The sequence below is a fragment of the Macaca nemestrina genome, chromosome 16 (assembly GCF_043159975.1).
Source record: "Macaca nemestrina isolate mMacNem1 chromosome 16, mMacNem.hap1, whole genome shotgun sequence".
In the NCBI taxonomy this organism is placed as follows: Eukaryota; Metazoa; Chordata; class Mammalia; order Primates; family Cercopithecidae; genus Macaca; species Macaca nemestrina.
The window spans coordinates 40959068-40971785 of record NC_092140.1 but is presented as its reverse complement, the minus strand read 5'-3'; positions in this window follow the sequence as shown (position 1 = coordinate 40971785).

Sequence of the window (12718 nt, the reverse complement as noted above, 5' to 3'; positions counted from 1 at the left end):
TGGGTATGAGTGGTCCTGGCTGTGGCTGCTGATTTCCATGGAAAATGGGCAAATTATGATTATACCAAGGCAATGTGACAAGGAGAAAAGAAAGTAAACCAACACCCTCAGACTCCCCTAACATACATACACTTGTTAAGATCATCTTCCCCCTCCTTCGGCCTTTCTCAGTTAGTTGGTGCTATGATCTGAATGTGTTCTCCAAAACTAATATGTTAAATCCTAACCTCCAAGATGATGGTATTAAGAGGTTGGGCCTTTGGGAGGTGATTAGGTCATGAGGGATGTGCCCTCATTATTGAAAATAGTACCCCCATAAAACAGGCCTGAGGGAACTCATTTACTCCTCCATCCTGTGAGGACACAGGGAGAAGAGGGCCCTCATCAGACTCCAGAATCTGTTGGCACCTTGATCTTGGACTTCGTAGCCTCCAGAAGTGTGAGAAATAAATTTCTGCTTTTTATGAGCCACCAGTCTATGATATTCTATTATAGAAGCCTGAGTAGACTAAAACAGGAAGGAAGGCTTCTAATTGCTTCTTAATATCCAAATCAAAAGCCTCTATTCCTTTCTTCCATGAGCCAATTAAAGATTTGATACCTGTACTGTATAACTCCTTTCTTGGCTACACCACCCAGATTTACTTGCTACCTTTTAACCATCTTTAGTTTTCCTCAGCATCTTTTGTGTCCTGAGGCAGAGAGTCTCAAACTTTAATGATTATGAGAAAAATATTGGCAGCTTATTAAAAATATAGAATCCTTATTCCAAAACTCTGATTCAGTAGATGTGATGGTTAATACTGTCAACTTGATTGGATTGAAGGATGTAAAGTATTGATCCTGGGCGTGTCTGTGAGGGTGTTGCCAAAGGAGGTTAGCATTTGAGTCAGTGGGCTAGGAAAGGCAGACCCACCCTTACTCTGGGTAGGTACCATCTAATCAACTGCCACTGTAGCTAGAATATAAAGCAGGCAGAAAAACATGAAAAGACTAGACTGGCCTAGCCTTCCAGCCTACATCTTTCTCACGTGCTGGATCCTTCCTGCCCTCAAATATCAGACACCAGGCTTTTCAGTTTTGGAACTTGGACTGGCTCTCCTTGCTCCTCAGCTTGCAGACAGCCTATTGCAGGAACTTGTGATCGTGTAAATTAATACTTAATAAACTCTCCTTTATATATATCTATCTACCCTATTACTTCTGTCCCTCTAGAGAACCCTGACTAATACAATCTGTATGAATAGGGTTCAGGAATCTATATTTTCAGCATTTCCTTTCCTGCTATGGTCTTCAAGCCTAGATTTTCACTCGGTAAAAATACTTCTGTAATTTTATCTATGTGTTTGACCTCAACTTCTATTAAGATGAATCCTAATTCTATATTTACATTTACGTTAGAGCTCTAAATCTGCATTTCCAACCGTTAAACTCTCCTTCTCTAATTTTAAAGCTAACACCTCACACTCATGCGGTTTCAGAAAGAAATCCATTGGCCTCCCCCAAAACCTGTTTTTATTCCTATCTGCCTTAACTCTGCTAATTCTTTCCAATTACTTGTGCTCCAAAACCTCAGAAAATCTCAGTCATTACTGTTTTTCGACCCAAGTGAATGTTTGTAACCATTCTCTCCTTTCCATTTCCAGGAGAGGCTGAAACTATCTTTCACCTGATCTTGCCAGCATCCTAGTCTTTACTAGTCTTTATTCTCCAGCCAACCCACTATGCAGCTACCAGATTAATCTTCCTTAGGAACAATACTGGTTCTCGAAAACTTTGATGAGTCTTTTTCATCAAATTAAATTCAAACACCTAAGCTTGTAATCAACCTCTTCCTCTGGGGCTCTAAAGTTTCCCTCCAACTTCTCCCAAGTATGTATCCTCTTCCTAATTGTCCTACAAGCAGGACATTAACCATTTGTCAGCCATAAGTATGACAAGTATTTTTTCTTCTGTTTTGCTTTCTGTAGATTTTTATGACACTTTTGTGTCTGCCCAGAAGTTTGAAACTGTTATATTGTCAAATTTGTCAACCTTTACTTTTTCTTTTTTTGCTTCAAGCTTTTTGTTTGTTTGTTCAAGGTTTTTGTAGGCCATCCTGGAGAATATTATCTTGTTTTATATTATTCTTGTATGTGTCCTGTGTTAGACCTTAGATGATACCTTTCTTTGTTTTCTTTTTCTTCTTTTTTTTTTTTTTTGTAACAGAGTCTTCCTCTGTTGCCCAGTCTGAAGTGAAGTAGGGTTATCTCAGCTCACTGCAACCTCCACCTCCTGAGTTCAAGCAATTCTCATGCCTCAGCCTCCCAAGCTGGGATTGCAGGCGTGTGCCACCGTACTTGGCTAATTTTTGTATTTTTAGTAAAGACAGGGTTTCACCATGTTGGCCAGGCTGGTCTCAAATTCCTGGCCTCAAGTGATCCACCTGCCTCAGCCTCCCCAAATGCTGAGATTACAGGTGTGAGCCACTGCATCTGGCCTAAATTTCTCAATGGTAATAATGTTCTTATTTACAGATATAGTGGATGTATTAATGAACACCTACTGTGAGCCATTATTATTTTTATTCATGTTAACATCACACAACAAAAATCACACAGCTAGTCATCCTGGTGGAGCCAGGGCTATTATCTAGGCAGTTTGACTCCAGAAACCTGGCTCCAAACCACTACCTTACGCTGCCCTCTCATGTGTGGAAAAATAATGGGCACTCAACAAGTACTTGTTGAATAAGTGAAATTTAATCCAGGCAAGGAGGGTTAGTATTTCTGACCTAAACACAGTTTCTCAGAAGACTGCACAGTGTTTAAGAGGTCACGAGAAATGGCTGGCTAACCATAAAAAACAAAAAACAAACAAACAAAAAACCACGAAAGAACCCCAAACTGAGACTCCAAGTCGGAAGGCTCATCGAGCGCACCAGTTTTCATGCACCTGGTTGGCTAAGAGGGAAATCTCAGATGATGAATGGAGGGGAACACACAAAAAAAGTGGGATCCAAAGCAATGGGCAGTTTTCCACATCATTATAGCCGTATTTTGTAACAATTTCTTTGGCAACTGACAGCAGGCATTTAAATCAGCTATTTCCTCCTCAGAATTCCTCTCCAAAGAATAATAATGGCCTCTGCAACTCTGAAGGAAATGTAGCCCTTACTCGGATACAATCTTATCTGGGAAATTGCCATGGTATTCGTCACAGCTGTCACTGCACTGAGCCCATTAAAGATGTGCTGAGTGTAGATCCACAGGGTCCTGTGCTCGAAGGAGCCCTGCTACACATTCTTCCCAGGTTTCAGCAGGAAGACAAAAACCACTCAGTGTGCTGGGGGCAGAGGCTCCTCAGAGCTGGGTCAGCACGAGAGAGCCATTCATATAGCCCTAAAGAAGTTACTCTATGGCTCAGGTTGTAGATATAGAAAGAAACTTGCAGTGACACCATTGAGAAGGGCAGAACACAAGAAATAATTTACTCAAAAAGCCCAGATTTTTATTTCTTTATTTGGAGAGCAAAAGGAGAGGTGAAGACCTAAAACGTTGGGGTGAGGGCGTTGGCCTTGAGACTTTGCACCGGAGTTCTTTTCAGTTGGTTTTAGTTGAATAATGAGCTGCTGCAACCTCCATTCTTTACAGTGTTAAAGCTGAAAGTCTAATCCTTGATGACATATCATTTAAGAAACTGGAGCACGGACTGACCGGGGTCCCACATTTAGCATCCAGTAGGACCTGAGGTGCCGGAAGTAAGACCAGTAGGACTTTCTAAAATTTGGTTCTGCAAGGAAATAATGCTCCTGCAAATCCAATGTAATGTTTCTTCATACAAAGTACCCCAGATCAGATTCTCTTTCATTCTAACATTTATATTTGTTTTTAACCCACAGTTGCCTTTACAAAGAAACAGGCATGAAAAATAGCCTTCCACTCAATATGCCAAGGAAGATAATTTACTCAGAAATTACATTGTCCTGAAAACTAATTTACTGCGCAGCTTAAATGTGAGCAGCTTATTCCCAGAAAGTTATTGTCTCACCTTGACTCAAAATAAAATCAAGTATCTTTGCCATCCACAGCACAGAGTTTTCTAAGCTAGAGAGCCCGGGACTGCGTATAACTTACTCTCGAAGATGGCAAGCCACTTGGAAGTCACTGTGGATGTGCTTTACATCCACCCTTCTCAGACCACAAGACCCTCCCTAGATCCCTGAGGATTGTGGGCATTCCCGGCACACTCCTGAGTTTTACTTTTTTGTTTTGCTGGGGAGGAGGCAGTTAGGCAAAGGTAGGAGAGAAGCGAGTTCAGGTAACACCACCACCGTGATAACTATCATGAAATTTCATCAATTCTTTCACTGCTTTCTGTTTGCTCACCTAAATCTCCCTGTCTCTCTCTATTGTACTTGCATTGTAAGAGAAGAAGCCATGTCTGTGTTCCCACCACCATTCCTGACCTGGAGAGAACATTCAACGAATGTTTGTGGACTGAATGAATGATGGGACTTTACTCCATTTCATCACTTCCCATTTTCCATTCTCCATTTTCCCCCCTTTTTTTGCTGATGGTTCACTCTTTATTTTTTTGAAAGCCAGTTCTAAGATAAACAGTAGCAAAAGCAATAGCTGATATAAAAAGACTTAGTTTCTTTGAACTGGTTTTTATTCTACAATCTAATATTACGTTATTAAATTATGTTACTGTTTCCTAACACATTTTCCTTTGTGTAACTAACTTATTACCATTTTGCTCCTTGTAGGAGAAAAGATAATTTTCTCTTTGATTGTAATAAACTAGAGTAAGGGTACGATTGTCTATGCAGCTCTACTCAAATTCCTAGTAAAGTTGTGTAATTACAAATGTCTCTGAAGAATGACTGTTGATAAATGACAATGGCACACAAATGCAATGGAAAAAAAAAACATATTGGAATTACTGGCATGCTAAGAAAAGCTATATACTGTATTTAATTTTGTGCTATATTTACCTAGTCCTCACAGTTTTTATCTTTCTTTTTTTTTTTAAAGAGAACATTTTGAGTTTACAGCCATGATTTTATCACTTTTTAAGCTTATATTATTATCCCTACCTGCAATATGTCATAGTTAAGTATATTTCAATTGTACCCCCAGTTAAATCCATGTGTAACATAAAAAATAATTCTGTATTAATTTTAAAGTATATTAAATACTACCTTTTATGTAAAGATCTGCATTAAAAGAGAGTATAGCAGTATTCTAAAGGCAATGAAACTCCATCATTTATATCTTAATTGAGCTGTTTGGACATAGATGTACTTATATAAACACAAACTAATTTAAAGTTTTCTTTTTTAATTTTAAGCTTAATATGATTAAATTAGTTATGGAATAATCAGTTGTACTATAATCATATTCTACTGTTCAAACTGAAATGAAATATACCTCCCTTTATTAAAAAAAGTCTGCAGAATTGATTAAATAGATGACAATGTAATTTCCATTACAAGTGCTTTTTCTGCCATCTAGTGGAAAAATGAAATCTATGAGGATTCATAATTTATACTTTTTAATTCTATTGTCTCTTAAACTATTTAGGAACGGCTTATTGGAAATCTCAAGAAAAGAAAACAAAATGTTGCACTCCCTCTCTGTTTCTGATTTGGTCTGCAGGTAGCCCAGCTGTGGATCACCTTGAGCATTCCTCATGTTGCCAAATAAACTAAATACAGAAAAAGGTAGAGGGAACTCTCTTTTAGTTAATTAGTTGTGGGGAGGTGAGTTGTTTATTTTTAAAGACTATGCATTTGCCCAGGCTTTTTCAAGGGCTGCCTTACTCTCTGTTTTCTCCCTGTGGAAATATTTTTTTAACCATTTAAATACCAGCTCAAAGGAAATTCCCTTGCAAAAAACTCCCTTGGTTCCCGGTGGAATGAACTCCCATGGCTTGCTAACTATAACTCCAGTTCCTATTCAACGATTACACCATCCTGCCAAGTTCTATGTTGTAATTTGGTGAGTCTGTCTCACTTGATTGTGAACATCTTGAGGACAGGGAACATGTGCTGTTCATCTGTCTAGTCTGTGGCACTATTCCAGGTGATGAATATATGAACACACTTGTTGCATATATCATTTTAAATACATAGAACTGGAGCCTACTAAAAGCCATTTCTAATACAGGTCAGCCAGGTCTTATATGGGCTATTCTGGCGTGTATACATAGATTTCAGAGCTGGGATTTGGCTAAACTTCCTAGCTCGGATTATTGGTTCACTTTATCAACCCTTTTTTCCTCCAGTATGTACTAGGTAATATATGCTGTTGACAATTCCAAGAAGTGGAAAAGCTAGCTGCCATCCTCATATATGAAGGCCCTGATGGGTGCCTTTCTCTCTATGTTCCTGGAATGATCTGTACTTTCTTCTATCATGGTGCTTACTCCTGTACTCCATGTATTGTCTCCATGAGCTCCTTGAGGATGAGAAGACTGTCTTATTCATTTGTATTTTCAGCAACTAATATACTGTCTGCATATAGCAGAGGCTCAGTAAATATTTGTTGAATAAAGAATCATGAAAGATACAAAGAATTGTAAAGGATAAAAAAAGAAGTATTAGATAGTGTGTTGTCTTAAAGGAGCTTAGGCATCATTTAGGGAAATAATTACTTAAATATTCTGACCAGAATGTTCTATAGTTAATAGACATTAAATACATTTTTGTTAAATTAATGAAATGAAAGTCACCTTCTATTTCCAGGAAAAATGCTAAACACTTATGCTCTGTCCTCTGGAAGAGCATAATCAAGTGTGAAGCAATGAAAATGTTCACCAGTACTTACATTATTCAGCATGTTGTGTTTCCTGCCAATGTATTAGACATCCCACCATAAACTGGTGTAGTTAGAAATGGCTTCCCACAGGAGGAAGATCTTTGTCAAGAACAAAGATAGTAAGTAGTAAGCTTAAAGGTAGTAAGCTGAAAGGTTAGATTGCCACATTTTCATAGATGCTGGCGAAGAAGGCGAGATTCCTGGGTCAGAAACAAAAGACTTTATTACTCACAGCACAACAAGCGCCATGAGCTTCATGTTCACAATTTTTTCTCCTTGTCCTCCAAGTCCCATAGGGGTGATAAAAAGCAGCCTCCAAGATGTTGCACATGCTGAATTTGTATCACAGCAGAGGAACCCCAACCCAAGGAAACCCCAGTTCTCTAAAGGGAGCTTTTAGAAAACCTGTCCAATCTTTGTCCTGGAGGGAGCCATTATACCAGTATCCTGGTCAGAAAACAAATCTGCTCTACGCCCTGGTGAAAGACACTATCTCTGTGTTTCAAGGTTGTTTGCTACACAAACATCCTTGAAAAGATAGTCCAGGACAAAAGCTATCAACATCTTCTCAGAAGATGGATAGAAATACAAGAGATCCATGGAGAACTTTCTCTTGACAGTTTTAATTTGGTTCTTGAAGGCTGAGTTTGATTTGGTCAAGTAATAGGAAAAGAACAGATGTTCTAAGAGGGAGATATTTTTTTCTTTTCTTTTCTTTTTTTTTTTTTTTTTTTTGAAACAGAGTCTCACTCTGTCGCCCAGGTTGGAGTGTAGAGGTGCGCTCTCGGCTCATTGCAACCTCTGTCTCCAAGGTTCAAGCGATTCTTCTGCCTCAGCCTACAGGCATGCACCACCACACCCAGCTAACTTTTTTGTATTTTTAGTATAGACGGAGTTTCACCATGTTGGCCAGACTGGTCTTGAACTTTTGACCTCAAATGATCCACCTGTCTCAGCCTCCCAAAGTGCTAGGATTACAGGCGTTAGCCACTGCACCCAGCTGGAAGAATTTTATGTGCGCATATTTATTTCATGACAGATCTCTTTGGGCCTCAATTTCTTCATCTGTGAAACTAGAATATTAATACCTACTTTATAAGGTTGCTATGAAAACTATATGAGGTAATGTGTGTAACGTACGTATAGCATCCAGCCCGGTGGCTGGAATGTAGCAGATGTCAAATTGTTAGTTCTCTTCCATTTTTACCTGAACATATGGAATGTGACTCTGCAGACTTCCCTGATATTAATAAAAAGGGAGAGATGGGAGGCATTTAACTAGACCTTTCACAAATTTTTTAACTGAGCATCTACTATGTGCCAGGTGCCAGGCTAGACATCACGACTGCCCTCTTGAAGCTTATCGTATGCTTTATGGGAGAAATAGAGGAGGACAGAATTGTCTTGCTTCTAGCACATAAACTTGTAGAGGGCACACCTCCAAAGTTTTATGACAATCCATGTGATAGAAAGCTAGGGAATTACAAAGACATAGGGAAAGCATTAACCTAAAATAGTAAGTCAACAATATGCTTTCCCAGATCACACTGAGAAAAGGGATACTAGTAATTGCAGCAGGAATTGTTCATGTGAACATTATTGCTACCAATATGTGATTGTTTAGCCATCCATTTGATAAATATTTATTATGACGACATGTTGTACTTTGTTGTAGTGAATACTCAATACATCTTTTTTAAGGATGTTGTGCATTGTGAGAGGTGCTGGAATTCCCTTGAGGGTGAGTTGGCTCCGGGGATAAGGAATTAATTTTGCACAAGTTGGTGTCAATGTTCATCTTTATATGGATGAAGAGAGGTGTGAGAATCTGGGAGATACTGTGAATAAGATGTGTGATTTCAAGATGATTAGAGTATTGATTTATGGGATGATCCTAAATTAGACCATGAATAAGGAAAGTTGTTAAAATTTTTTATTTGTGAAGAAGGTACACAATTATTTGCTTTATTATAGACTATGTTTATGCTTCAAATATTTTATGGAAATAAAATAGTAATTTGTTTTGTTTTGAAGACAGGTTCTTGCTCTGTTGCCCAGGCTGGAGTGCCGTGGCGTGATCATAGCTCACTGTATCCTCCAACTCCTAGGCTCAAGCGATCCTTGTGCTTCAGCCTCTCAAGTAGCTGGGACTACAGACACACAACACTGTGCCCGGCTAATTTTTTTGTAATTTTGTAGAGATGGATTCTTACTTTGTTGTGCAGGCTGGTTTGAACTGGCTTCAAGCAATCATCCCATCTTGGCCTCCCAAGTGTTGGGATTACAGGCATGAGCCATCCCATTCAGTCTGTAATTTTTCTGAGAGAAAATAGTTAGAAGGACTATCCGTGCTTTGAGGGTGAGACTTGATCATATGACTGCTGTGTTAAATTAGATGCATTAGAATAGATATGAAAAGGCAATTCTAATTGGTTTTTCTAGAAGAACTATGGTAATAGCACCGTTTTCCTACCTCATTTCCAGCACAGTGCAGACTTAATTCGTTATTTGTTTAGAATCTACACTCTGGGCTAGATTGTGAAAAATGCACAGGCTGCCTGACAGCTGAGTGATGGAGGCTAACCAGGAGGGAAAGCAAATAACCTTTGAAATGGGAAGCTGAAGACAAGCTGCAAACTAAACCAAAGACAGGAGTGCTTCCTCTATAGTTCCTATTATTCAGGGATCATGAGATGGGCTTTAGTCAATGCTAAGATCTGGCTTCTTGTTAGGTGGCTTAGAGGAGTGATGGGACCAGCAAACAATTCAAAGGACCTCACCCCCCACCCCGCACCGCCACCCCCGACCATTGCTCTCTCCCCCTCCCCTACTACGCTGTGCTGTCTATGGGCTGCATTCCTTCAAGTTAAATGGTACCTGTGGGATTTGCATCTCTCCAGAGTGATGGGGGCTAACGAGAAGGGGAAGTAACGTCTCAGTATGTCTGATCTGCATTTATGAGAAACAAAGCTTGGCACATAGTGCTGAAAGTGGGAGAAGACTTGAGAAATCCCAAGTGAGAAAGCATCTTCTGGCTGGGCACGGTGCCTCACGCCTGTAATCCCAGCACTTGGGAGGCCGAGGCAGATGGATCACCTGAGGTCAGGAGTTCAAGACCAGACTGGCCAACATGCTGAAACTCCGTCTCTACTAAAAATACAAAAAGTAGCCAGGTGTGGTGGCTCATATCTGTAATCCCCGCTACTTGAGAGACTGAGACAGGAGAATAACTCGAACCCAGGAAGCGGAGGCTGCAGTGAGCCAAGATCGTGCCATTGCACTCCAGCCTGGGCGACAAAGTAACACACTGTCTCAAAAAAAAAAAAAAAAAAAAAAGAATCTCTTGAACCTGGGAGGCGGAGGTAGAAGTAAGCTGAGACTGCGCCACTGCACTCCAGCCTGGGCGACCGAGCAAGACTCCTCTCAAAAAAAAAAAAAAAAAAAAAAGCCTCTTCTGTCTCCCATAAATTAGTTCCCCTAGGGGCTCCCTAGTTAACCAGATTTACTGCTAAATCTCATCATAGATTCTCAAACCTTTCCAAACTGATGAAAGTAACAATGCAGGGATCATCATAATTCATCACAATTATTTATATCTAAGTCATGCTAATGTCTGTTACCTTGAAAGGTCAGGTTAATACCAGTTTTCCCTAAAATCCTAGGGCTCCCAGGGTCTTGCATTTTAACGTGAGTGGTATTTTTGTGAACTTAAAACACTTTTGTCTTTGTTCTATGCAAAATGCCTCCCTCCCTCCCTCTGTCTGTCTCTGAACTTGGCCTTGATTGATAAAATCCATTTCTATTAGGTAAAGCTGGTGAAAGCAGGAATGGTGTTTATCCAGGGCTTAAATTAAATCTTACAGCGCTCTTTCTCTGACCGCCCCTAGCTCCCTACAGTTTTCCATAGGTGGACTTCCAAGGAAGCTTTCATTTAGTCAGTTGTTTGCTCCTGTTTTACATGATGGTTCTCGGTGTTCAGAAGGAACAAAGATCACGGATATTCCCATTTGGGTTTATCAGAAGCAACTGAGAACGAGCTCTTTTTATGTTGAAAATAGAGATTTAAAATTTATTCATAATCTTTACTTTTTCTCCCAACACATTCTCATCCATCCCTGTGGGCTCCTTTCTCTAATTAGCTATGCAAGTCTTGACACTAAAATTTAGCTACATATTAATCTTTCATTTTTACTAGTATGGTGTCTTTATCTTCCTTCCTATATAAGCACAGTATATGCTTATACTTAAATACATTATATACATTATATGTTTCCAAAAATGAGTACATTAACGTGACAACCTAAAAAACATTGTCTAATTCTATTGATAAGAAAAAAAAAAAGTACATCTTAAATATGTCACTTCACAACCACTAAGCCACTCCTGAAATGAAGTTACTAGGTAGGTCTAATTTATACAAAACAAAAAGGAGTTGAACATTTATGAAGCTCCTACTATGTGCCAAGTGGTATACTATGGATTTTACATCCATCGTCTCCATTTAATCTTCACAATGCTGTGAGCTGTTATGCTGTTATTGTCAGACTTGGAGAGGGCACGAGTTCAAGCCTCCTGTCTGGCACCAAAGCCTGAGCTGCCTACTAAATTATATTAGAGTCGACAGGATTCTTGGGGATTATCTAAGATAGTGGTTTTCCAAAGTATGGGATGGGTATGAAATGAGGTGGTACACAGGGACATTGCATTTAAAATGCATTAAATACCATAGTGAAGAAGTTGATTTCAATCCTCTTCTCATCCTTCTGGTAACATCTAGAGGAAATGCAGTTCTGTGTTCTGACACTCGCTCATCTGCTTTACTTTTTTTTTTTTTTTGAGACAGAGTCTCTGTCACCCAGGCTGGAGTGCAGTGGCATGATCTCAGATCACTGCAACCTCCGCCTCCCAGGTTCAAGTGATTCTCCTGCCTCAGCCTCCTGAGTAGCCAGGATTACAGCTGTGCACCACGATGCCTGGCTAATTTTTGTATTTTTAGTAGGTGGGGTTTCACCATGTTGGTCAGGCTGGTCTCAAACTCCTGACCTCAGGTGATCCACCCGCCTCAGCCTCCCAAAGTGATGGGATTACAGGTATGAACCACCACGCCCGGTACTCATCTGCTTTTCTATAGAAGGAAAAGTAGGTGTTAGGATCATAGCTTTAAAAGACAATACCTAGCAAAGATATAATTCCATATTTAATTGTAATTATTTTTACAGCTATGGGGAAATAATGCTGGTTTTCCACTTAAGTAGTCATGGATATTTTAATTCTCAAAGTGCATGCAAAATAAAGGTATTGCTGTTACAATAAAAAGGTGGTTTGCTAGTAGGAGAGTAGGTAGATTCACTTCTAAAAAAACAGGTGAAATATATATGTGAAAGTAAAACTATCTGAACAACCTCTTTAAAGGCTTTTGATAAAACTTTCCAAGTGTACATCTGGTGATTTACTGCTTTAGGTAATCAGAGGTCACAGTATGGACTGCTTCTGATATAACATGCATGGATGTTCCCTCAGCTACTGGGGAGCCATAAAATACCTCAATATTCTGGCCTTTTGGCTGGAACCGCCATCTTTCCATAATTCGCCAAAATGACAAACACAAAGGGAAAGAAGAGAGGCACCTGATATATGTTCTCCAGGCCTTTTAGAAAACAAGGAGTTGCCCCTTTGGCCAGGTATATGCGAAATCTACAAGAAAGGTGATGTTGGAGACATCAAGGGAATGGTTACTCTTCAGGTGTTAAACCATGGCAAAACTGGAAGAGTCTGTAGTGTTATCCAGCAGGCTCCTGACAGTGTTATCAACAAACAAGTTAAGGGCAAGATTCTTGCCAAGAGAACTAAGAACACATTAAGTACTCTAAGAGCTGAGACAGCTTCCTGAAACATGTGAAGGAAGATTATCAGAA